Raw genomic sequence first — 12596 nt, 5'->3', positions numbered from 1 at the left:
GAATTGAGAGTGGGCTAGCAGAAACCAGAGAAGTCGATGTTAATGCCAACCGGTTAGAGTACACAGATGAAATATTAGTGTTATTCCTTCAATTTACTGGTTTGATGGTATACAAGACCATGGACATACTGTACCTGTCATTGGGGGAGGCAAGCGCAGAATTTAAATGAATGGCCACTGGGAGATCCCTGTCATTCATGATAACAGAGCAAAGGAGCTCAGTGAAGCAATCTCCCAGTCTGCATCCAGTCTCTCCAATGTAGGAGACCACAATGGAAGCACTAGATTCAATAGATGACTCCAACATATTCACAAGAGAAATGTTGCTTCATTTGGACTGTGAGTCCCCGAATGGTGGTGAAAGAGGAGGTGTGAGCACAAGCGTGGCAGGGGAAGGTACCAAGGGGCTATTGGTGGGAAGTTATGAGTAGACAAGGGAGCAATCCCTACGGAAGGTGGAGAGGGTAATATGTCTAGTGGTAGGATAATGTTGAGGTGACATAAAATGCAGAGAATGAGTTGGATGCAGAGGTAGGTGGGGTAGTAGGGGAGGACAAGGGGAATCCAATGTTTGTTGCATCTAGGGACAGAGGAGGCCAGGGCAGATGAGTGGGAAATGGAAGAGATATGAGCAAGGTGGTGGTAGAGGATAAGCCACTTTTTTGGAAGAAGGGCATCTCGGATAATCTGGACTGGAAGCTGTCATCTTGGGTGCAAATACAACAGGAATAGAATCATTCCAGAGGCCTGGGTGTGAAGAGCATAGTCAAGGTAGTTATGGGAGTTGGTAGGTTTGTGGAAAAAATGTCTGTAGAAATCTCATCTCCCAAGATGGAGGCAGAGAGATAATGAAACAGGAGAATATCACCATAGATGGACCAAGTAAATTTGAGGTCAGGGTGAAAGTTAGCTGCAAAATGAATAAAGTTGATGAGCTTATCACAGGTCCATAAGCCAGCACCATTGCAGTCATCAATGTAGTGGAGGAAGACTTGAGGAGCCTTGCCTGTGTAAGCCATGGATTGCTCCACAAACCCAACAAAAAGGCAGGCATTGCTAAGACCCATGCGGGTATCAATGTCTACACTTTTGATTTGAAGAAAATGGGATATCAAAGCACAAGTGTGAGAATAAGAACTGCCAGTCGGAGGAGGATAGTGGTGGAGGGTGACTGGCTAAGTCTCTCGTCAAGAAGAAAGCAAAGGGCTTTGAGACCTTCTCTATGGTGGCTGGATGTGTAAAGAGGTTGGCTGTCCATAGTAAAAAAAAAATTAGGTGGTCAAGTCCACAGAATTGGAAGTCAATGAAGAGTCAGAGAGCATGTGCAGGTAGAATATACCTGTAGGTAGAGAGTGACTGGACCAGAGGAGGAAAAAAATGGAGTCGATATTAGTGCAATTAAAATGACCAGGGCAACAATGGACAGTAAATTTTATTATTTTACAAAATATCTGCCCAACAGAGTATGTAATTAAACATGGAATAATGGGAATAAATCATAAGCTTCCAGATCAAAAAATTATTTTTATCAAAACAATAAACCAATAAAAGAATCACGAAGGCTCACATGAGATAGGGGTGTGGTATGGGCAAAATGTTTTACCTATTTTAAATAAAGAATTCTAGCAATGGAAAATTAGTGATGCACATTTTTCATTTAGAATGCTGCACAGGGTTTTCAAAACAAATATACTGATGTGAACAATCAAATTTTTTTCAGCAAGATGTGCATGCAAGTCAGTGTTCTGCAGTGATGCCAGTAAGTTAAAAGTATAAATGGAGCAAAAGACAAAAAGTAAAAAGGTAAAGGCTCCATTATTGTCATGTAATACTACATTTAGAATGTAACATACACAAAATTCTTTAACTTTGTCTACCATAGGCAGACAGATTCTCCAATACGCAATTATAAGAAATAATTTTAAATGACAATCTTGAATTGCTGCTATTTTTGTCTGTTGAATTTTAGAAAACAGGACAAAGATTTTTTTTTTAACTCCAGTCTCAACATCAGAAATTATGCAGAGATGTAAAGAGTAGAAAAAAAGAAAAGACCTCATTTAGGAATATGTGTGGGCAACGATACTCTGGTGAGGGATAGTGGTGAGAGATAGTGGTGAGAGTGGGGAATGATGAATTAAGCCAATGAACTACTCTCACAGAAACCTCAGAAGTGAGAACTCTATAAAGTGCTAAATTCACTGCAATTATGAGATTTTTGAAAATGAATTTCAAGCATGTTGAGTATTTAAAAATAGCCTATGAAAACTCCAATATAAATTGGTGATACAGATGCAAATATTCCATTTACATAACTATGATGACAAGAACGTGGCAATTATTCAAGAACGTGGCAATTATTCAAGAACGTGGCAATTATTCAAGAACGTGGCAATTATTCAAGAACGCAGTTCTTTCTCCAATGTTGCATTTCTTGGAAGAGTCAAAATATTTGGAAACTAAAATTGACACACGAAATTAGTATTTAAAGAAATTAAGCAATTTTACCAAACACAGTAAAAACTGAATCAAAGTGTAAACCAAAATTAAGCAATATACATACACAAGGCTCTGTCAACAAACTTTCTAACATGAGAAACACCAGCAATTTTCCTTCAGTAAATCGATTTCAAGATTGGCCTTCACTACAGAAAATTAATACAACGAGAGTATTAAAAAAATTGGCACAGAATCTCAGTCTCATCTTTTAAAGAACAATTTACAAAACAATTTTTGTTCAGTTCTAATGTAGGCATGTGACAGAGAGGAAAAAATGCACAAGACAAGCAATGACATCAAGGATCTTATTCAGCAAACCCAGAGCACTGAAAAAGATGAAGTTATAACATGCAGATTTCTTGATGCATTATCAATCCGTTTCCTTCAAATAAACCTGATCATCATCTGAAATGGTTCTCTATTTAGAGCAATGATAAAGAAACTTTGTCACAAATTTGAAGATCCAAAATTAACATGCTTATCTCTTTCATTCAACACACATTGTTCAAGCTTAGTGCTGCTGGCTCCAAATTACATGAACAAATTGCATAAAATCCAGTTAAATGTGTTCTTGCAATGTTGATTAACAGAATCCAGAAGCAAATGGGGTTTGATAACTCATTTGATTGTTAATACAATTACTTATAAAACTGTAATATTATTATGCAAGGTGTTAAAAATAGAGTGACTCAACTAATCCAAGCAATTCTGTTCAACAATTTAAACCAGCCAGGTGGAATAAAAGATTTCACAACTTCATTGCATTATCACTGATACAGACAATTTCTAATCCCTGTGATTGAGAGGCACCTTAAATTACTGACAGTCCCAGAACTTCAAAAACACAAAAAAGCAACCGAGAATCAAAACATTCTCTCACTGAAAACAAAACTTACCATATTACAAGCTCCAGTTTCATTTAGTTTAAGGGCTAGAACCTGCTGCACCTTTCACAGCTGTGGAGACACAGGGTGGTAAACTAGGACAGACTATAGACAAAGTTGATACTATGGAGGAAGAAAAAGAACATTTGTTGCTTTACCCAGGGACACAGGTGATGAGAGAGTCATGTGAGTGGGACATTTGAAGAAATAACATTATTAACCACCAACCATCTAATGGTGCACTGCTGTGCAGTGAATCTGTGTGAAACGGACAATTAGGATGATTCTCCTTGCCAGGGAAATTATTGAACAACAGCACGACCAAAGTAATTGTCATTTTGACTAATCCGTACATTGGTTTTGGGGCATCGTGGAAGTCATGCATTTCGTTCCCCAACTCAAGGAAAAGGGAAGTTGTAACAAATGGTCATCCGAAAGGATATTTCTCAGCAAGGAACCAGACAAGGATATGAGAGTTTTCAGCAGTCCACTTGAGTTCAGCACTCAGTCACCCCCCCTCCTTCATAATTACTTCTGGGCATCAGTTTACGAGACTGCATTTCAACATAGGATTTTCAAGACTGAATTTTGGAACAACTTTCCAGAATTGTTCCTAAGCTGCAATAGTCTAGGTATCACTCACACAAATATTTGTGCATAGTTAGGGTTAATTCAACTAACATGTTATATTATTAGTAGTTATGAATAAATATATTGCTTTAAAATAAAATAATAACATTGTCTTGGTGAATTTCTATTATTGCTGATCTGCAATGTAGCAATATCCTTTCGCTAAGTGCAAGTTAACAAGGGAAAAATATAGAAATTCAATAACTTGGAATTTTCACACAATTTTTTTTAAACCTATGGCACCAACACCAGACTTGCTGGACATTGAGGTATTGATTAAAAAAAATATGGACATGGCAACTTTCAAGTCAAATTTCACTGAATTTTTTTTAAGGTAAGTCCTTCGAAAATGAAAGGAGAGCTGGTGAAGGAGGAAAATTTCAAAACATTTATTTGGAGGTCAAAAACCACAAAAAAAAAGTTTACTCAAAATGATCTAAGAATTCTGATTTAAAGCTGAAGAGCAATAAAGTAAGTTATCAAGGAGGAGAGAAGTGACAAGATTCTCCAAAGACTATTTCACATGTCAAATTTCACCCCATCAAGCAACAACTTTGTTCGAAATTACTGCTGCATTTTCGCCATACAAATGACAAAAGTAAATGTTCAATATAGGCAATCCAACCTTAGTCACATTCAAAAAAAGTAATACTATTCTACATTAAATTTCTAGAGTAGAAAACACTGATATTTACAATTATATTACAGTTCCCTCTTGTGGCAAATGAGAATACTACTGCACAAAATTAATTTACTTTCGATAGGATCGTTTATCGTTTGAATTCATGGTGTTATTTCCTCTAAACTGTTCTGGGGGTGGGGGGAAATTAACTCTAAAAATAGTCCATTTCCTTAAAACCACAACATTTTAACACCATCTTCGGTGCTTGGAAGTCAAATGTACACAAACTTAAACCTTGGCAATCATAGTTTTAGTTCAACATCCAATCCTCTTGGCAGATATTTTGAATAATCCTCAAAGTCTACTTGCAAGATCAATTTGAGAAATTAATCCAGATTTGTTATTTTTGAAGCACTCCATTCACTTTCAGATTTGACCCCGCCCGGTCTTACTTTCTGGTTTCACCTACAGTAATTAAATAACAAAGCTTCGTGGGCATCCTTTAAGCAACCAAAATACTCGTGGCATTGAATTATTTCCTCGTCTTTCCAATCACTATAATTTTTCAACTGTTCTCTATGAGCCTTCATTACTACCTCTGAATTTTTTTCAAGCAACATCGAATCACGCTCCAAATGTTGTCTTGTTTGCAATGTCAACAACACCTCCTCTATGGTAATCAGCCCCTAACTATACTCCTTGCACACTTAGATCTGAGATCAATTCTGCTCCAACTCTACCAGCCTCGCAGAGAGCACTACCACTGCCGCCCACATGAAACAATAAGATGCAATACAGGAAAGGGTTGGAGGACCTATGGCACTATGTCAGAGCAACAATCTCTCCCTCAATATCAACAAAATAAAGAAGTTGGCCAACAACTTTAAGAAACAGATGGAGCACATACTAGCCAATACAAAATTTAGGTGTAAATACCACCTATTTGTTCTGGTCCACCCACATTGACACCACAGCCAACAAAATGCACCAACATTACTGATTCCTCAGAAGCTGAAAGAAATTTGCTATGCTCCAGTGTCTCTTCCCAATTTTGTAATTGTATGGGGAGGAACCATAGCCTCTCTGCTTGTCTGGAATGTGTGAATTGCGGGTGGTCATGTGTCCTTCCCTACTGGAACTTATCCGGAAGTCACATCACCTGTTTGGCAAGGTTGGACGCCAGCCACTAACTAGTGCACGCCTTGCCGATGGCCAATTCAAATCACAGAGGGTCACTATTGGCTAAACACCCAGATTAGCCCCATATTTAACGAGAGCGCACAGCACATTCGCTCTCTCTCTACCTCGTGATCATGCCAGAACATGACTGTGGACGTCGCTGGAAGAGTCGCAGATAAGGTTTGCACTACACTGAAGCTGAGCTGTAGTATTGTGATAGATCAATTATTGCAGTAGAGCCACACCCAATTGTCCAGGATACCAGGAGCGTGTCTAAGAGTCCCTGTTTATAATGTGGGAGTGGGGTTCGAACGTAGGTTCATCATTGGAGTCCAACTCATGTCCGACGTCAACGTCTATATCATCGTTTAAGTGGAATAGAGAGAGTGAGGGTGATAATTGTGCAGAGTTTAAAGTTCTCCCCTGTTCCTTTCTCGTGCTAATAAAAGTTGTGTGATTGCAAATCTTGTGTCCAGACTCCTCTCTCTGTGAACCCACCAAACCTGATAGCCTTCTCAACACAACAGCAGTAACATAACAAAGTATCCTATTCAGATGCATCAGAACTTGTTATACTGCTCCACCCAAGAGAGCAAGAAACAGCAGAGTTGTGAACACAACCAAGACCATCACACAAATCAAGTGACCCAGGCAACAATTCCTGCTGCTTCCAAAAACAGCCAGCATTGTAGAAAATGCTTTCCACTCTGGTCATAGTCCTTCTTCCTTCTTCTTTGGGTAGAATATACACAAGTTTGAAGACAAGTACAAATTAAAAGGACAGTTTCCTTCCAGCTGTGATTAGAATTTCTCAAGTAGAGTTGCATTCACTCATAAGTGAATGCAACTTCATTGCAGCCCTTGTAGTGTTTTTGAAATGCACTTTTATTTCTAGCAAGATTCTGCATTTTTGTTTTACTTTGTACCATTTTTCTCTCCATCAATATGGATGAACATGCTTGGATAGCACATAAAACTAAGTTTTCCACTGGATCTCAGAATATACTGTTTATAAGATCACATTTTATTTCGTAATCACACAGGCTGCAAATATTTCATAAAACTTTTTCACAGCAAAACCATCCACAGCTTGTGGTCAGACAGAAGCCACCATCAAGAAGGAACAATAAACAAAGTTAATAGTTGGTAAGAACTAAAGAATAATGGTTGTTATTTCTTTTTAAAATATTTTAATTGAGTTTAATAATAATCTCATACAAGTTATATTAATAAAGCAAAACAACGTGATAACATATACATATAATTAAAATGCACAATACAACAAATTACAAATTTTGTTCATAATTGTTAAAATTATTATGTATATAGATCAGTTAAATAATAACAAATCTCATGTTCATATCTAAAAAAGATACAACTGAGGATAATCATAATTAAACCCCACTTACCTAAAAGAAAAAAAAAAATCCAAAACTAATACTTATCTAACCCTCCTTCTAATCAAGGTTACTTAATCAAACCACAGGAAAAATACAAAGATGGACCTCCAGAATACAGATGGGTCGGCCCTAGAGCACTGATATCACCTAAAACTGCCAATTACGATAGTATTCTAGAAATGAGCCTAATATATTAAAGATAAAAAGTTTCTAATTTTCTCTGAACTTCAAGATGCCATTACATCATGTCGCCATCGTGCACGAGTCACAGAGAGTTCATCCTTCCATTTCATTATAACTGCTCGTCTGGTTATCAATGTGCCAAAATTCTCTCTCGAGATGCCGATAAAAGCTTATACGGCTAACCCTTTTCATTTTCTCAATCGACACATAATCCAATAACGAGAATTAGGTTGAGAATGCGGGCTTAATTTAGGAAATTTTTCGTTATAATTTTTCTCTGGCTAATAGATAACCATCTATTCCTGCCTTCTGTTTTAGATTGTTTTTAAGGAATAGTACAGATTTAGTATTAAAAATGTTAAAGATTAATTGATTTAAGTAACCTTGCTTCTTTTGAACAAATGTCAGTTAAATTTAAGATTTCTAATAGAATTTTTTTTTTATGATATTTGCAAGTTAGGAATTTTGTTCAGTCTAAATTAAACACTTTTCCTCGAATCCCAGACGCAAATATTCTTGATATACTTTTTGATCTACAATTTGTTTACAGTGGATTGATATTGATTTATTGAATTTCAGACCAGCTCCATTGGCCAAGATTAAAAATGATTGTGAGCATAATCTTAATATAACTTTTTCAGATGAAGATTGGTATCCCACTTTTTACATAATGGATCAATATCTGCATAGACATGAGATAATTTGAGTTTAGACATGTTTATTCTGTGTACCACCTTAAATTGTATTAACAGTGCCTTTGCACAAAATGAATAATTGATCAAAGTAAAACATTTTTGAAGAATCATTGATTCATATATTCTGGGAATGTCCTAAATTAGGAAGCTATTGGGAGAATATCTTTCATGCTTGATCAGTGATCAACTAAATTAGATCTATGCCCTTCAATGGTTGCTATTTCATGAAAACCAGATGGGACATTTACAAGTCAAATGATTATGAGTCATGTTTTTGGGAAATAGAAACAGATTTTAGTATTGATCAAGCAAGTTGTGATTGAGACACGAAGAAGCAAGAGTGATTAATGAATAAGCAGAGACGCAAGACGCAAAAGTGAAGGACTTTGTGTGAAATGGACACTTCTGCTGTTTTCTCCTTGTCAGGATGAAACAGTGATCTGCTGTGACCATTGTAATAGTCATTTTGGATTGATCCATATCTGGGTAAGGAAGCAGGAGAATTGATTCATTTGGACCATGACTATTCTGTGGTCATTTCCTCTGATTCTTGCCTGGGTTCTTGGAAGTATTGTGGAAGTCACAGGTTTTTTTTCTCCTACGCAAGGAAAAGAGGGATTGTGACAATCATTCATATGAAGGAACATTTCTCTGGAAACAACTTGACAAGGATTTGTGAGTCAACAATAATCTGATGACTCAGTGCTTCACCTACTTCATAATTACTTCTGAACGTTGGTTTAAAAGTTCTTGAGTTTCAACACAGGATTTCTGAGACTAAACTTTGGGAATTGACTTTCCAGAATTGTACCCAAGCTGTAATGGTTTGGGTAAACACACACTCACATAGGTGCATTTGCACATAGTTGGAGGTTAAGTTTAGATTTGTTCAGTTGTTTATTATTAATAGTCATTAAGAAATATATTGTTTTAAAAATAACACTGCATTGGTGAATTTCTATTGTTGCTGGTCTACAACGTAACAATACGAAAATAAATGATTCATTTCAATTGAACTCAACCCTTTTAATACTTCCTGTGGTCACACTTCCAGCTCCATATCTGAACATTTCAGACATACTGTTGAAAAGCACAAGATCTCCTGAAGGCTTAACAATAAAGAAAAGCAGTCTTGCCAATGTGAGGACTGAAAGAGAAGTCATTTGTGGCAAATCCACCTACAGTTGAAGGAGATCAAGTTAAAACTACCTCAGGTACAACGACCACAGCAGTGCAAAGGACGAAGAATGGCAGGCATAAACTTGGTTTGAAGATTTGTTAACATGGATGAAACGTTTTTACTTCGACATACAATAAATTTGAATTTGAAGACTATGACAAAAAAAAAGCAAAAAATGTAACAGATGTTCTGAGAAAACAAGTCCAGAAGGTAAGTAGTGTGAATGCAGAAAGATAAACAAACGAAAATGAAACTGCAGCAAGAATGGAAACCAAATCCTCCCCATGTTTTTAAAATAAACATGCAGCGAAAGCTAAATAAAAATGTCATAATAGGCTCAGTTACAAAGTGCCCAAACATTTCCACAAATTATTTTAGTCCATGGAAGGATACCGATTTATGTTTGTGTTTGCAAGGAACATAACACACACACTCCAGATCATCATTCAGTTTCTTAATAACGAAACAGCATCTCAATTATTTCTTTATGCCAATACAAGTAATCTTGGTAACTGTATTTTTGAAATACCAGTACTAGAGCAGAGTATGAAACCTAATTGTGATGTTGATGTTTAATTTTTATTTTAATGATACAGTATGGTAGAAAGCCCATGAAACCTACATTGCCAATTATAACACATTAACCTTCTAGCAGTCCATTTTGGTGGGTGGGAGAAAACCAGAGTACCTGGAGAAAACCTGGTTTGCTGACACTGTAGTTATGTTGTACTATCCACTACAAAATCTGAATTTATTGTCAGCAACAAGTAGTGAAATTTGCTGTTTGCTGTAGCATCACAATGCAAACGTTCATATAATGGGATTGCATGCAATGGGGGAAGAGGACAGCAAAGGATTTCATATACAAATGGGATGCCAAATAAATAGCAAGCAAAACGATAACCCCATACTGAAACATCGGATTAAAATCTGGCACAAGATTGATGAATGTATTGGAGAGAAAGTGAACATATTTCCAAAGGTGCCATTGGCTGATAATGAATTGATGCCCAAAATCCTGGAGATTTGGCATTGGCAGGGGGATCTGATATATTCAAAGGAGACAGCTCTTGTCTGAGCAGCTAAAGGGCAAATATGATTTGTCTTATGGGTCCTTTCACTGTTTCCTCCAGTTAAGATCATTTCTAAGTGATAGGTGGGGCCCTACTATGACCATGCCTACACCTAGTGAGGTTGAAGGGATGCTTCGACTAGGAAACCACCCAAATTTACTTCAAGAATGTACTAAGTACTCCAAGGTGAAGGACCCAAGCAGGGGCTACAAAATTCAAGAGAGAGATTGGAGACAGACCTAGGCATCAAAATTGATGAGAGACGCTGGTTAGATTGGTGTAGAGACAGTTATTAATTGATTAATAAATTAATTAATAGTTATTAATTCCAGATAGAGACTGGTTCAACACAACTTTCTGCACCAGCTCGACCTTACACCACTAAAGATTCACAAGGCAACACCAGACGTGCTTCAGGAGTGGAGCAGGGAACATTAGTTCATGTAACCTTATCCTGTGCAAAGGTAACCCCATTTTAGCAGGATTTGGCAGACGTACTAACCAGAATAATGAAGGTAACCTTTCCCTCAGATCCAGTGTTATATCTGCTAGGGAACCTTATGGACACAAGCTATAAATTAACCAAATTCAAAATTCAATTCGTATTTATTGCTTTGTTCATAGCAAAAAAAAAATGCATGGCAATGACCTAGAAGTCTGACTCCCCTCTTCATATCAGTAAGTGGATTATTAAGGTGCATAGCTCTATTCCAATGGAAAAAATTAATCTTACAAACTAACACAGCACCTTTGTTAAAATATGGCAACCATATCTGACGTGCACGGGAGCACAAATGAAGTCACACCCCGATAAAAAGGCTTACAGGGATCTACCAATAGATGGATTAATAAAAGTAATTATATAAGGCAGTGGCTCCACAGCCTCTAAGGACACTTACTGGAAGGGCTGACACCACATCCATCCTCTCTCTTTTCTCTCCTTTTTTCCCCTTTAGTTTTCGGTCTTCCTTTTTTTTTTGGGGGGGGAAGAGTAACACCACATATATGTAGATTGCTGAGAGATGTTGATATACATGGCAGGGGTATGGGAACCAGAGTGATAGGGAAAAGGGTAGGGAAGATAAAGTAATGGCCAGGAAAAGTAAAATAGGAAAAGTAATGTTGGGAGGAGAAAGTAAAAAATCAGATGGTGCAGTGAGTTTTCGGGTCAATGATAGTGTTAAGAAAATTACAAAGAAAAATAGTGGGCAGAAAAATCAAAAGAAAAGGTTACAGAAGTCACTAGATATTAAAAGGGCAAAGAGCACAAGGGCACTTTATCTGAATGCCCACAGTATTAGAAATAAGGTTAGAGAACTTGAGGCATGCCTATGATTTGGTAGCCATCACGGAAACATGGCTACAAGGTGACCCTAAATGGGTATCAGGTGGTGCAAAGAGATACACAGGATGGTAAGGGAGGTGGAGTTGCACTCTTAATCAAAGATGAGCTCCAGGCAGTAGTGAGAGATGATATAAGATCTAAAGAGCATAATGTTGAGTCCATTTGAGTAGAGATAAAGAATAACAAAGGGAAAAAATTATTGGTGGGTGTTATCTATCACCCACCAAATAACAATAGTTTAGTGGCACAGGAAATAAATAGAGAGATAAGTGAGGCACGTAATAATGATACAGCAGTAGTCATGGGGGACTTTAACTTCCACATAGATTGGGAAAATCAAGTTCGTCGTGGGAGTCTGGAAGAGGACTTTGTAGAATGCATCCGCGATAACTTTCTTGAGCAGCATGTTAAGGAACCCACAAGAGAAAATGCTCTTTGTAAATGATGTAATAGTCAGAGACCATCTGGGAAATAGCGATCATAGTATGATTGAATTTCTCATTCAGATGGAAGGGGAAATAGTTAGATCTAAAACTAATATATTATGCTTAAACAGGGGTGACTACCATATGATGAGGGAGGAATTGGGCAGTGGACTGGGAGCACAGGCTAATTGATGAAACAGTTGAGGAACAATGGAAGATTTTCAAAGAAATATTTTGTAATGCTCAATAAATATATTCCGGTCAGGAAAAAGGGCAGCAAGGGAGGGAAAAATCAACTGTGGTTAACAAAGGAAATAAAGGAGAGTATAAAATTGAAGGTGCAGGTGTACAAAGCTGCAAAGAGCAGTGGGAAACTGGAAGACTGGGAAAACTTTAAGAGACAACAAGCGGTTACAAAGCGCGTAATAAGAGATGGGAAAAAGGATTATGAAAGTAAATTGGCACAAAATATAAAAACAGA

The 12596-nt window shown here is 37.2% G+C and overlaps 1 protein-coding gene across 3 annotated transcripts in view; it reads right to left on the bottom strand.

Annotated features, from left to right (window-relative positions):
• LOC138761280 (mediator of RNA polymerase II transcription subunit 13-like) overlaps positions 1–12596 on the bottom strand; it is a 246699-nt gene that overhangs the window by 173341 nt on the left and 60762 nt on the right. The gene's annotated exons all lie outside the window — the stretch shown is intronic.

This window comes from Narcine bancroftii, chromosome 4 (assembly GCF_036971445.1).
Source record: "Narcine bancroftii isolate sNarBan1 chromosome 4, sNarBan1.hap1, whole genome shotgun sequence".
Classification (NCBI taxonomy): Eukaryota; Metazoa; Chordata; class Chondrichthyes; order Torpediniformes; family Narcinidae; genus Narcine; species Narcine bancroftii.
The sequence above is the reverse complement of the archived record's forward strand: the minus strand, read 5'-3'. Positions and strand labels throughout refer to the sequence as shown.